The following is a 14,659-nucleotide window of genomic DNA, read 5'->3' on the forward strand; positions in this document are numbered from 1 at the left end:
CAACTGAGCCTAGCAGGAAGCTTCCAGCACTGTATTTTGGACTTCTTTCCTGGCCCTCCCAATCTCTTGCCACCTGTATGGGTGACATGACTCTGGGGATTACTGGAACCTGTTGGTGGCAGTCAGGAGTGTTACCAATTGTGCACCTGAAGAACAGAAAACTCCAGCAAATGTGATTTCCTTTTCCAGGGAAATTACGGTTTTGGGGGCATGCTGTCTTTTTCAACCCATACTCTTAAAACTACCAGAGCCTGAAGTAGAACTTTTCACATATTACACCTACAAGGTTACCACCAGCAGTGCTCCAATGTTCATCACTTGGTGCTTTGATTTTCTGATTAGGGAAGCATTGACAGGGCAATAAGACAGCTAAAGACCAGGGAAATCATTAATCAGGGATCCCAAGTATTGTCAGATCTGGCTTCTGCCTTGCATCATTACATTCATGCCCTGCTCCTTGCCCAATCTGCTGCCTCTGAAAAAGGCATTTCCCACCACTGCTGCAACCACACACCCTGTGCAGCTGAGCAGGGCTTCTCTCTTTTGAGGCAAAACATCTGAGCCACAGTAAATTACACGCTTCATTTGCCATTTATTTACTGAAGTGACTCAGTCCAGTTCTTTCACATTTTAATTTCCATCAGTGATGCAGTGTCTGGCTGTTCTTTATGTTCATTTTTTCTGTTGAGTCACAGAACTCGGTGCTGAGCTCCTGATCCAGTGTTCCTGTGTGACTCCCCCCAATCCTGACCCATTCCCAGACCTGGATTGTCACCCAATCACCACGTGCTCACAAAATGCTGTAATTACTGCCAGGAGGCAAGGAGGGGAGAAGGCTGCAAACAGCCTGTCGTGGTTTGACCAGGAAGTGAGTTTCTAGAAAAGTTCTGGTCAAACCAGTCAGTGGCCAGATTTGAAATTGGCACCTGTTGTGGCCACTGGGGACCTGGATACGCCTCTGAGAACACACAGGGGTTAAAGCAGAGGATTGCCAGAGGGGCTCTCTCTTTTGAGTCCAGTGGTGAGTTGAATCTGCCCTCTCCCCTGCCCAGCTGCGTCTGGGTGGGGAGGGAGGCCAGAGCCCTGCAAGGTGCAGGGTGGAGGAGACCTGGGATGTTTGGGCAGCTCCCCCCCGCCCTGGGAGAGAGTGATAGAGACTGTGCTGGCTTGAACTTTGATATCTTGTGCTGGCACCATGGCCGGGAGAAGAAGTGGGCAGGGGCAAGGCAGACCGTGGCCGAGGTTTTTAACCCTGTTGGTGCTGAAACAATGGAAGCTGTAAAAAACACTGATCCTCCCCAGCTGAGAGTTCAGAGGGGACGGAGGATGGGCAAATGAGAAGGCGGCGTGAGTGAGTGAGTGAGTGAGTGAGTGAGTGAGTGAGTGAGTGAGTGAGTGAGTGAGTGAAGAAATGCCAGCAGATGAGAAGTGCCCTAGATGGAGGAGATGATTGGAGTAGCCTTTTAGCTGGACTTTTCTCTTACATGGCCACGGGATGGAACCAAATCTTCCTGTAATGCAGAGACTGCACCTTGGGGAAGGCGGTTGGCCGGAAGCCAGGAGTGACTTTGTGAGAAGTAGAGGGAAGAGAGACTGATGAGGAGGGTGTGGTGGAGCCCTCTGCCTTCAGCAGAGAAGGATCTCTGTTCCTGAGACCCCCAGGCCCCAGGGGGTGAAATATGGGGGGGACAGGTGTCCCAAATGGTGAGAGGCTGCCACTTCTTAGAACTGGGCGAGGCATTCTTAAAAGGACCTAAGAAGCAGTTTAGATCCATGGACAGTGGTGAGAGCACTAGACATAAAAAGAAGATGGTCACCACAGCAGATTCTCTCCAGGTGGCTGCCACGTGTGACACGGAAGCACAGGAAGTTCCAACTGTGTTTCCTGGGGAGGCCCATGGTGCAAGAGAGAGACTCCTCTCTCTCCTGATGAACTGGAGAGAAGTTGTGTGAAGGAGGGTATTAGATTGAGAATTCACTGTTAGAGGAGATTGGGTGTTAGACAGCTGGAAAGAAGAGAAGTGTTTTGGAAGTATTCCATTGTGGACTGTTGTATTTGTTTTCCTTTCCCTTTTGTCTCTTATGTTGTAGATTAATAAAGTGGTGTGTTTTTCCCTCCATTCCCAAGTTGGAGCCTGCTTTGTTCTGTTTCCGAGTCACATCTCACAGTAACCATTTTGGAAATATACCTTTCATAGAAGCCCTAGCATTGTGCCAGGTCAAACCATAACATTTTTGGTTCCCTGACTGGGAATCGAGAGTTTTAAGCAAGTGATAAGATGGAAACTGTATGATAGATCAAAAGGAATAAGAGCAAAGCATGTATTAGGTAATAAGTAGATTGATGATAAAATGCTCAGAGGACAAACCTCTTTCCTGGGTGACTTCAAGTCATCCAAGCGAGCCAGAACCAGAGTTAGTCTGTTTGAAACATGCTGTGCTCTCACTGACTGAGAGCATCAGGAATTCCTTTCTCACTTGGCTCAGATTTAAGGACTTAGTTGTTACATCAACCCTTTTTTTGTTTCTGCTTTAGTCTTAGATGCAGAACATTAATAGCTCATTAACAAACTGTAAACATCCCCTGTGACAAAATATTAGTAACTTATATGGATAGAGCATAAAGTGGGCTGTACCCAGATTTCAGGGAGGTGTGGGAAGGTGGGTGAGAGCTTTTCCCAACCTGCAAAGAACAGATGAGTGTGTGCTGCATGTGAAGTCCAACTGCAAATCTTAATGAGGTTTATTATTAGCAAAAGGACTGGGCTTAGTTTTTGACAAATCATGGTGGGGAGAAAAAGCAAGAGAAGTACAGGGATACCACCTGAGATTCAGACACGGTATTTTATTCAAGATAAGAAATGTCTGGATGTGAAAGCCAAGCTCAGAATTCTTCAAGGGCAAGCACTCCAATCTTTCATGGCCAGCCAGAGACGCGTGTTAGAGCCCAAAAGCAGGACAGCTTCTCCTGGCTTCCTCAGCCAGCTTTCCACCCAAAAAATGCCTTAAAAACTTGGGCCTGTCTCTGATGCACCACAGAAACACATTCCAACTGCCAGAAAGGATTCAGACTCGCATGACATGGAAGGGAACAGAGTGGGGAGTAGGGCAGCACTGGTTAGAGACAAAACAGAGCCCCCCCTGCAATTACACCCCATTTGTAAGAGGCTGTTGAGGCAATGGCAGACATGAGCCAAGGGGAAAGATTACTCTATCTCATTTTTGCTTTTGAAAAGCAGCTTACAACTCTCCCCTGTGTAATTTCTTAATTTCTCAGTGTCATCCTTTCCCTTTTAAAATAAAAAGGTAAAAACAAAGACAAAAAGCCTGCTTATTAAGGTTTACTTGCCATGGCTGAGGATGCCTCCAGAAGTGAAATAAGACCTCAGTAAATGCAGCAGCAACAGCAAGAATTCTGCTACTGCTCTCATCCTTCACTGGTTCCTGGGAGAAAAGAGCTGCCTGAACATCTTAAGCTTCTAACCCTGATGTGCTGGGAGAGACTGGAAGGGAACAATCCCTGCTGGATGTGTACAAACGCTCACAAGTTCAGCAGTGCTCAAAGTCTGCAATTCCCTGCCCTGGTGAACTTCTCTTGAACCTCTCTGAACACTCAAAACAAAAAGGAAATTGTGAAATGCCTCAGGTTTGGAGAGCACCCTGTTAGCTGGCAACACGGGCCTGATTTGACTGGGCTAACAACTGAGGAGCGAGGTGCTGCTTCCCAGAGAACAGCTCATCTCCCAAGGAACACTCCAGCCTCAATGAAATTCCCCAAAATAAAAAAGGGAAACCTTTTATTTACGTGTCAGGGAGCCCTTGCGGTGGAAAAGGAACAGAGAAACAAGAGATGGCATCAGAGAGCAGCCAGCCTGGTGATGTCAGTAACCCTTGGAGATATGGGACAGGGATCTCAGCTGCCTCTTTCTCCTGAACCACACCAGGGCATCCTGGCAGGACCTGAACCAGCAGCACCTTCTCTGCCTCCCTTGCACTTAATTGTACAGTGTTGGCAGAAGGTTCAAAATATATCAGCTTCACCCTGCAAATTCTGCCTGCTTTTGCAAACCACTATGCAGCATCTTCCTCTGAAGCTTCAGATTTATTAACCCTGTTGATTTCCTTTTTAATCTATGGAGTAAAATTCCCTTCCCTGCTACAATCCACAGCTCTTAGGAGAAGTGAGGACAGATGTGTGGAAAGACCATTTTGTATTGTCTTTGCTAGCAAACTCATTTACAACTGCCTATTCTGGTTCAACCAAAAACTCTATTGGTTTGGATTTTTTTTTTTTTTCTTTTAAAAGATGCTTATTCTTAAGTTAAAATCCATTATTTATGTATGTACCCTTAGGAGAACAGTACTGAGTCAATTCACATTACTTAACCCCATCATGTGCAGTTTGAACACTTCAATATTCATGCTGGCTATTAAAAACTCACAGTATTTCTACCACTTCACACTGGCACAGCAGTCAAGATGCTTTAACACACTGTTTTATCTGGCAATCTTGTGGCTTCAGAATCACAGTGAAAATTACATCCCCAGTAAAATGTGCAAAAAGACACATTGATGTTTTAGTTTTACTGAGGCCTATTTCCCACAGAGCTGAATATTCCATTTTTCCACAGGGATAACATTTCACAGCTATCAAAAAAACATTTGTTATGAGCACTGTGGTGAATGAGCTGTCACAATATCCATGCTTGTTCCCCTGCTCACACCTCAGCCTTTTCCTGTGCTTCTTAGTCACAACATGATTTGCAGAGTTCAGGATGCTCCACGGCACACCAATTTTTATAAGTCCCAGCTTTTTCCTGACTTTTTCCTGCTGTGGCTGTTCCCTCAACATTCTCAGGACAGGGAGAGTCTGTTCTGACTGAGCTGCATCCCACACACACACACACACTGAAGTCCTGTTAACAGCAAGCAGGGAACCAACACAAACACTAATTGAATTTCAGCTGAAAACCCTGTATGAATGGTATTTAGTCCCAGAAGGTTATTTCTCTCCCCTGCAATAAAGGTAACAGGGTTGATGACTGATTTTTCCTTAGCTGCTCCTCAGCAGCTGGGAACTCCTTGTTTCTTTCTGCACACATCTCAGCAATGCAGGACACCTCCATCTGTGTTTGGGTAACTTGTGCTTGTGCACAGCTGGCAGTCTTTCCAGCTTTTTCAGGAGGCACAAGAGTTCAGTCCTTCCCTGCCTAACAGCATTTGCCACATTTAAACTACACCTAGCAGGAGGTGGAGGGAAAAAAAATCACCACCAACAATGACAGGAGGGCAGCAAAGTTTACAACTGTGAATGAGACTCCTCCTGCCGCTGCTGTGGCCAACAGGAGCGGGCAGTTCCTGGCACTGAGCAGTGCAGCTGTGCAGGGGCACAGGGGGCACCTCGCTGGGCACAGCAGCTGCTGGGGCTGGAGGGCAGCAGGGCTTGTCCCACAGCAGCTCCTTCAGCTCCTGCCCTCAGACACTGCCCTGGAATCTCCCCTCCTGCTCTGGGCGGGGAAGGCACCGGGTGCTCCTGGCTCCGTGCAGCCTCCAGTGCTGCCCCTCTGCTCTGGGAGCAGCTCCTGGAGGAGAGCTCAGGGCAGCCCCTGCAGAGAGGCAGATGGTGTTTGGTGCCAGGAGTTGTGGCAGGAGGACAGCTCAAGCCATCTCCCTAAACAGCCAGCAAAACACATTTCATCAGAGGTAAAAGAGTTCAGAGATTTAGCAGAACTCAAAAGCAAGTCCATTGGACAGATAAGGAAGCTGCTAGGAGACATCAAATAAATTTAGATAATTCCTTTTCACCTACCACGGGGAAGAAAACTATAAAAGGAAAATACTGCAGAACTGCAAAAGGCATTGTTAAATTATATAATGGGTGACCATCAGCCACTTTCACATCTTATCCTCCACAAAGCACACAATCTGTTTTCACAATTGCTGGCCCTTGATAAGCCCACACTTGTGTATCCATTGCAGTGTGTGCAGACCCCATCTCCCTTCTGCTGCACTCAGAGCTATTTGCTCACTCAGATCCAGAGTCCAAACACCTTCACCTTTCAGGTGGTCTGCTCAGCATAAATTATTGAAAATATACTATCTACTTCTAGCCTGTACTCTTCAGTTGCTCACTGTTAAACCACATGGAGGGCCCCAAACCAAAACTGGTCTCCAGCCTTGCTTTCCCAAACCAAGATTTTATCTGCACCCACAGATTTCCCCTGTGACAGGTTCAGAAGACCACAGCTGCAGCAACACCACTGCTCTATCAGCACACAACAATCCTCTCTCAGTATGCAGCTTCCCATAAACCACCTACATGGAAATCACACCTGGCATTCAGAATTGCTCTGCCCCTAAGGCCATGTGTTCCACAGGCTGGGTTCTCAAACACAGGGACAAAGAGGCTTTTCCCTAATCTTACTATGAAGTGTGGGGTCATAAAAGCTGTGAAAATGCACCCTGGGCCTGAGGCACTGATCCACTCTGAGTATGGGATCAGGCTTCCCTTCTGCAATTGCTCCTTTGTGCTGTAACTCTGCTCCCAGAGCAGGGCCCACCATCAAAGGTTAATTGCTCCTGGTCAGGATTCCTTCCCTGGTGTCACTGGAATCACTCCTGCTGCCATCATGGCAGCAGAGAGACAATGTCCATTACCTTCCTTTAGAGGGAAACATCACTCCTGGGAGACTGGAAACCACTGAGAGGTGAGCCCAGCCAACAGCTCTGATTTAGAAAAAAACAGACAGCGACACCAGTTCTGTATATATAGGGGCCAGTAGCTGAGGCTTATTTTGGTAGAAAGTTTAGGGAGAAGCAGGCAAGGAATACAGAAAAGTCTTTTGGATACCTAAACCACAGGACAACAAAGTGACTTCTAAACTTTCCTGACTGCTGTAGGTAAAACAATACAGATTAGAGCTCCTCTCCAGAGGAAGGGATTTGAAAACCCTGTGCTAAAACCACAAATGAATATTCAGAGATGGCTTTGATAGAACTGTGAGGGTGATAGAGAACAAGGTACAAAACAAAATTAATATAAAGGAGTAACAAACAACATCTCCCAGTGAAGTCAAAGTCCAGAAGATTTGTATCCAGGGAACAAACACCTCCTGGAAACAGCTCAGGGAAAAGAAAAGAATCAGTTCTAGAAAGGACAGAGCAGGCACCAGTGCAGCGTTAGGCAGCCTCCAAGAGTCTGATCCTTACAGAGAGAGGCAAAGGAGCACCAAGATATTTTCTACAGGAACTGTCTAACAGATGTTAGAAGCACAGGGATTGTCATCCTGTACTAGCTGGAGATAACTGAATATCAGGAGCGTCCCTGAGAAGCCATGCCCTCAAATATTACAGGGAAACCCAACCATGCCTGTGCTTAAAGGGAGGTGCTTTAAAAGCAGTTTGCAGAACAGTCAATTAACAATCAAACCCCAAAATTAATAGTCAAAATGCTGCACAAGTTTGAAATGGTTGTGCACAGGCTCATAATGCCATATCAGAGCCAAGGATGGGTAGATTTTCCCCACACTTGTCAACATCCCAGCTCTAGAAAGACATCATCTGGTTTGGAAGGATTCAAACAAGACACAACCCACACAGCACTTTGGAGCTGATGACTCCCACAGAGGATTGATAAAGGCCATAAAGAGTGAGAATAATGATGCTGCACAGGTGGATTTGAACCATGTAAAGAGAAGGAGAAGACAAAGTGCCAAGGGAAACAATGGCCTGGCAGCAGGCTAAAGAAAAACCTAAGCACAGTGTCAGAAAAAACTGCACAGAAGAGTTTCACAGAGGAAAATGTGAAAGTTTTGCCACTTCAAAATGGCTGAAGACAGCACATGCAGCTGGAAGAATGCCAGTGGCACAGATGGACACGGAGCACGCCACTTGATGGAGCCCTGTCCATGCAGGGTCCTCAGGCAACACAAAAACCAGCAGAGAAATGGGAATTGCCCAGCCTGGACTTCCTTTTCTTGGTCAAGTTTGAGGTGCTCCTTAGCAGAATATCAGGGGGAGAGAAGAGTAAAAGTCAGCTCTGCAATGACAGAGCTCCTGCAGCTTTAGATAAAAATAAACATCAATATAGAATTTGTCCTTATAAACTTTTAAATGAAATCTCAAATTTGGGATTAAGACATACTAAGCTCTTGCCCAATTTTCTGCTAAAGGAGATCTTTTCAAGTTCAGGCATGTCAAAATGGAGCTATCTGCCTCCATCACAAACTAATTTGAGCCAGCATTTTCAGCTCTGTCTAGCACAGAGATTAGATAGGCCAGGCAATTTTTTATAGCAGGTCCCCAGCTGGAGTGGTCCAATTGCTCCTGGGGAGATTTATGGAAAGCCATTTCTGATTGGTATTACTGATTGACACTGATTAGCACTCCTGCAAAGATCAGTCTTATTTACACTACATGGTCACAGAATATCAGTTACAGGCAGGGAATGGGTGGGTTTACACATTTTCTCTCTTGTTTCTAGATGAAGGAGTGAAGCCATCATTCACCACCAGCATCCTGAAAAGCTGAAAGGAACATTTGGTGGAACTTCACTGCTTCCCCCAAAGAGCCGCATTCCACTTTTCTGTGAGCCTCACACATCTTCACAGGCACGTGAGGCTGTCAGAGGGGTTAAATGCCCCAGGCTGTGACTTCATCCTGATTATAACTATTATTATTACTAACTATTATAATCACCCTGTGGGCTCAGGCAGGCTGCACATCTGTCAAGCAGGAAATTGAACACACGGTGCAGGAAACAATCCTGGCTGCAGGCACTGGGTGGCCCAGCTGGCCAGCCCCAGCCTTTCCTCCCTCTGCAATAATGCCATTGGAGCTTTAATGCCATTTCTGCACTGCCCCTCTGCTGCTGCCTCCCTGAGCACACCCAACGTGCTCCAGGTGACACCTGCAGGGCCGGGAGGTGCCACAAGAGCAGCTCATAGAGCAGCTGAACATGAACCATGGAGCTTTGGATCTCAGCCAAGTTAAAGAAACTACTTAAAGTCAAAATGGTCCTGAGCAGCCCCCAGGAGCGTAACTAGTTATCTACAGGCTTAATTAGCAAAAACCTCCAAGTGTTTAAGTGCATTAAGCAGCTCTGAGATACCAGGCAACAACTTTTCTGAGAAGTTGTGGATTTTTAATATGTGCATCACTTATATCCTTCGTTGTAAAAAACCCATGTTCTTTAAGACAAACTGAATGAACATTTGCAAATAAATTATTTACTTGTTGTTTTGGACAGGAAAACAAGCAAACTAAATGTGGTTCAGTAACAAGTCATTCACATCCCGCTGCCAAAAGGCAAAGCAGCACCTCTGTATGTAAAGAGGAAAGGGTGAACTCTGCTCTTCCTTGGAACAGAACAAAAACTCACTGCCTCATCCATGAGCTTCTCACAATGTGGATCTAAACCTTTCTTCTAGGCATTTAATTTGCCAAAATGCTCTTCCAAGCACTAACAAAATGAATACAATCTATTTACATGAGGGGAGGTAAAATGTGACTTTGCAAGATAAAATGAATTGCAAATTCTTTATTTATTCATCCTCTCCAAGAAAACCACAATCCTGTAGCTTACACACTGTGCTTCACCTTGCACATCCGTGGGAGTTTAAAAAGTGCAATGTTGGCAAAAAACTCTAATCAGGACTTGTTCTGCATTGATTTTCTTTTCTGTAAGGTCAGATGCCACGTTTTGTGAGCACAATTCTAATCATGTCATGCAGACACCCACTGCTCTGGGCTTCCAAGAGAGCTGCAGTGCAAGAACACCACAAGCACAGCTGTGATCCTTGCTGCCTTTCTCACAGGAGGTTGTTCCCAAAGAGAAGATTTGTACTCAAACACATGCACGTTATCCACAGTCACACATTTGCCCATTTCTAATAACTTGCTCTGAATCACATCATTTGCTTTTCCAACTCCAAGTGCTTCAGGAGCACTTTGCACTTCCTTAGCAGGAGATGTTTATTCCTTTCTCTTCACTTTAGAGCCGGAATCCACCCCCACATTACTGCATCTTACACACAAGAGAAGCAGACAGATGGTCAGGTTCCACTGCAAGAAAAACTGCAGGTGGAAGCCCCTAAAAAGAACAAGACTATGGCAATGAACATGTGTTTTTCTGCATTTAAAGCCATGCATGTTGAGATAGGTGCCAGCATCTAATACACTGATATCAACTTCAGCTCTGGAAAACACAAGCACTTCGTCCAGTGCCAGAGCAACAATGCACATTCCTGCCCCTGAGTGGAGGAATTCAAAGATTTGCTTCCTGTGTGCTCATCATTTTCTGCCATGAGCATTTTGTCAGGATCTTTACACTGCTGAGCATTGAATATGGTCTCTTTGAAGGGCCACTTGGAACACCCCAGGTTCAGCTTGGGTTCACAGTCTGTGCTTCACTAAACTCATCTGAGAGAGGAAATCCTGGACTCCTCAGGTGGGTTTGCTTTTGATGAAAGCCTTTGCTGTTGCCCTTGCACCCTTCAGCACTACACAGCTGCAGCTTTACTGCAGAGTCCTTGCTGGGATTCAGCTGTTCTCATAGGAACAACCTGAAAAATGCCACATTCCCAGCAGAGCCCTCCCTCATCCTGCCAGCAGAGAAGCAGCAGCCTCTGATGGGCTCCCAGGCTGCTCATGTCATTGAATTCATGTCTGTCCCTCAGTGCAGCAGTGCCTGAGCCCCAGAGAGTGGGAGCCAAACTCCCGGTGCTGTGGGATGGCAGCGAGTGCCAGAACCTTCCAGAGGAGCTCCCAGCCACCCCCATCCTGCTCCTGGGGCACCCCAAATCCTGCCTGCCAGCTCCTGTGCTGGAAGAGGCTCGCTCATCCCCAGGACTGCAAATTCATGGGAAGGAAGGGAAGTTTCAGGAGTAAGCTTGCTTTAAAAAAGATGTGGGTTTTAAGCTATATTGAAATACTGCAGCCTGAGCCAGAATTTCCAAATCCTCTTTTTCATAATTATCTCCATCATTTGTCACTGCAATGCATGGTGTGTTCACAGACACAGTAAAACCCTACAGATTGCCTGCAGCTGACCTGAATATTAGATCTATTCACCCCCACAATACAGAATTTCTGAGAGCATTCCCTTACAAAATTCCACTGTAGATCCTGACTAGAATTCCACTGGAATCTCAAGAGATCAAAATAATTTGGTGTGCCTTCATGTTAAGGTCTCATCCCTGTACTCCTAAAAGGTCCTAAGGCCCAATATTTTTTTTTTTTAATTAATTTCCAGAGTGTAGAAAGAACTGTTTCCCTCCTCCTCCCAGGTCATGGGAGAAAGCCAAGATTACCACCAACAGATTCTAGCACTGACTGCTGAAATACGAACTCATTCCTCCTGTTCCCCCTTCCTCAGGGATGGAAAACACCAACACATGTCCATCACGGAGGTTCAAAAAACTGAATTATGCTAAATGCCTTTCAACATGCAAAAAATGTCTGCATCTGCTTAATGCTTTCCACCAACAAATATCATAATTTCTGAAGTAAAATTTGACAGACAATTAATTTTGTGACTTGCCTGGCTGTGACACCCAGGTACTCAGCACACCTGCTTCCTCCTCTGTCAGAGAAATGATACTTTGATCTGATGAAATTCAGCCCACGGGAATAAAAGCCTAACCTGCAATAAATTTAGATCACTTCTTCATTACTATTCCCAGTTGATTACATACATGGGATGAGTCAGTGGAGCTCTTTGCAAACAACTTCCAGACTGTAAGCATATGGGATGTTTTGGAGGTGCCAGGTCCAGCCATATGTCGTGCTGCAACAGCAAACTCATCCTGCACTCAGAGAATCCACGCTGGAGCACTGGGAGATGATGGGGTTTGCATTCCAGCAGCAGAGCTGGAAGCACTTCTGGCTCTGCCTTTGTGAGTGGTGCTTCAGCAGCCCAGAACAGCTCCATCCCTCAGGCACTGGCTCTGCAGGACACTTGTGCACCACACGCCCTCTGCTTTTCATGAGGCTCTCCCCCAGACTGAGGGGATTTTAGAACACAAACCAGCTCATTTCCTTAGAGCCTTTCATTCACTGTTTCATCTTCAAACAGTCTGCAGATGTCTGCATGCCACAGCCAGCACAGGAACCATTGATCAATCTGCTCTGCTTCCAGCATTTTGGACTCAGCAGAGCTGCATTCTCACCCCACACATCTTCATCTGCAGAGCTGATGTCACCCTTGTCCCCACACCGTCCCTGACTGCTCAGATGGTTCCATCTCCACACTGCTCTGTCCAGTGGGGCAGTGAAACCTCTGTTTCCTGGCTGGATCAGTGCATCACCAGTGCCATTAGGGGCTTTGCCCAGGGCTGTGGGACGTACAGCTGAGCAGGAAACAGATCTCCTACCTCCCACTGCAGTGTGAGCTTTGTTAGAATCAGATTGTGCCTTCCCAGCCAGGCTCAGCTCTGTCTCCCTATCCAGGAACAAGTCATTTATTTAAAGGATAACCCACACTCTGGCTCTCATCACTTCCACAGACCAAAGGCACAGGCTCCTGGAATCTGCTGGCATTCCCAGGCCCTGCCAAGTTATCAACCCTCATTTTCCCCAGGCCTTGGATGCTCTTTGCCATCCTCTTCTGGGCAGTTCTTGGCTCCCTCACACCTACTGGCACTGCCCTGCTCTGACCTAGGCCTGCTCCTTTCCAGTTCCTTTCCATGGTGACAGTGACAAAAGGCCTCTGAAGTCTGCCCACAGACACTTTGGAGGCCAGAAATGACATTTTCAGAGCCTCAGATCAGCAACAACAGAACCAGATGTGAGTTTGTACTTAAAACTTGAGTACAAACTGGATGCCTCCAGGTAACAATGAAGGAATTGTTTTCTCTTGACATGCACAGGCATTCAAAATAAAAATTGAACTGTAAATACCTTCCTAGCAGGAACGTTAGGCATGAAATAATAACTCCTCTTGATTACTCATTAATTTTGCAGGTTAGGAACCTGCATCTCAAAGCTCAGTTATTTCTAATTCTCAAAATCCCATGGATCTTTGACAACTGCCTTCTTCTAGACACTGCAGGCAATCCTTCACTTCATTTCACTGACATTTCAGTTAGGCTGCAACAGCCAAACAAAATGTGAAAACATCCTAAGGAAAGTACTCCACACTACCTGTAAATGAACCATCCCAGCCCACAGCCTGCTATTCACAGGGTTCTCTGTGAGCAGCACTAATTGATATCAGATAATTCAGTAATTTATTACTCCTTTAGCAACTGCACTGATATGGACCTGAAGACTGAGTGCACACTTAAGCAGAAGATATATTTTATGCTGGCTTGCTGACCTGAAGTATTTTCAGAAGGTTAAAATCCAACTCCTTGCCTTTCAAAGCAGAAGAGCAAAAAAGAAAAAGCATACAGTGAGTGGAAATTAAAAAGAGAATGTCTCTAAACCAGTCAGTTCTGTGTTTAAATTGGACAATACTTCTTTTATTTTTTACTGTGGTGAAAGTTTCCCTTAGGAGTTGATCAGACAAACCTTGTTTGCCCAAGCAAGTTGATGAAATCATTGGGGATGTTGTGGAGGGTGGAATTGCTTGTGCAAATACCACCTTCCTTATAATGCTTATTCAAGTATTTAAGCAAATGTTTAGCTGCTGCCTTTCTCCCAAACACAGTAATGCAGCAGCCTGGCAGGGCCTGTATTGGTGTGTGTTTACCCACAGCCCTTTGTGCACTTTACAGGACTTGGAGTTGCTCTAAGTAAAGCAGATGCTGCTTTTCCCCATTGCTTTCATTAGCACAAATGTTAATGAAAGCAGTCTAACAGTTTCTCTTTAAAAACACAAAACCAGTTATGTGGGGAGCAAAGCTACTTACTGCTTTTCATGTTGAAGAAGGACAAACACCAGGCCTAGAGACACAAATTCAGAAATTGTTCCTGGGGGGTGTAGAGCTCTATGATGCTGCTCAGTTTACACCCAGATATTCCCATACTAAATAATAAAATATTAAATTCCACAAAGTTTAAATGTATGCCTGCTGCATTTTTCAATGGGATAGTTAAGATGGAATCTTTACTTCCTGAAATTACCTTAAGCTCTTCTACAAACCAGAAATTGTATAAGCTAATACCATTATCACCACCATTACAAAATTGCTTCAATTTCAGACTATGAAAAGCTACCAATTGTAACAAATTTCATATTTCTTTTAATGAATACATTTCATTTAGTCAGCAGAATATGCCTTCCTGGTTCAGCTAAGCCATTAAGTTCAACTGCATGGGATTTCCTGCCTGAAGTGCTTCATAATGAGCAGCAGTAACAAAAATGGAGATCAAGGGAATTAAGGGAATTTACTTCCCTGCTACGTTTTGTTTGTGTTTGCTTGCATCACATCACAAGACTTGAAGGTGTGTTCAAAGGAATGACCAGTTTGAGGAGAGAAAGGCCAGGATTCATGACCAGGAAGGAAAGGGCCAAGCCCTGGGTCTGAACTGCTCCACTGCTCCCAGCCTTTGAGGGTTTCCTGAGCACTGCACTCACAGGGATGGAGAAGTCAGGAGTTCCATGGCCCCAGTAATTAACAGGAGTTAATGAAGCCTACCAAAGCCCGTTTTGTGACATCAATTGTGTCTTTAGATACAACAATGACAAGGTTAAAACAGCAGACAGACACATATGGCC

The 14,659-nt window shown here is 45.5% G+C and overlaps 1 long non-coding RNA gene across 1 annotated transcript in view; it reads right to left on the minus strand.

The window, feature by feature from the left end:
* The window catches only part of LOC135298476 (uncharacterized), a 189,396-nt gene that overhangs the window by 113,505 nt on the left and 61,232 nt on the right, over nucleotides 1-14,659 (minus strand). The window lies entirely within an intron of this gene.

This window comes from Passer domesticus, chromosome 4 (genome assembly GCF_036417665.1).
Source record: "Passer domesticus isolate bPasDom1 chromosome 4, bPasDom1.hap1, whole genome shotgun sequence".
In the NCBI taxonomy this organism is placed as follows: Eukaryota; Metazoa; Chordata; class Aves; order Passeriformes; family Passeridae; genus Passer; species Passer domesticus.